Source organism: Plasmopara halstedii, assembly GCF_900000015.1.
Source record: "Plasmopara halstedii genome assembly, contig: Scaffold_816, whole genome shotgun sequence".
NCBI lineage: Eukaryota > Oomycota > Peronosporomycetes > Peronosporales > Peronosporaceae > Plasmopara > Plasmopara halstedii.
The window spans coordinates 638,522-638,929 of NW_020187732.1; positions in this window are offsets into that span (position 1 = coordinate 638,522).

Below are 408 nucleotides of genomic sequence, written 5' to 3' on the forward strand. Positions count from 1 at the left end.
GAACCGCGGGTTTGAACGGTGTGCTACGGAACCCTGTCTCTACTACTTGATCGACGGAGAAAAATTTGTGCTGCTATTGATTTACGTGGACGACGTGGTTTGTGCCACGAATGATGAGGAGAGCAAGATCGGATTGTTTGCTGAGCTCGACAAGGTGTATGGCTTGAAGGACCATGGGAGGCTGACTGAATTTCTAGGTATCGAAGTGACCCAAACCGAAGAGGGAGTGTTCATTAGCTAAGAGAAATATGCAAAGGACGTGTTGTACAAGCTCGGCTATGGCGAAGCGAACAAGTGTGGGAACCCCATGGAGTCAATCACGAGACTCGCACCAGCTATGGAGGACGACGGCTTCGACTCCAGCTTTGACTACCGGGGAGCACTGGGCATGCTCATGTATCTCGCGAC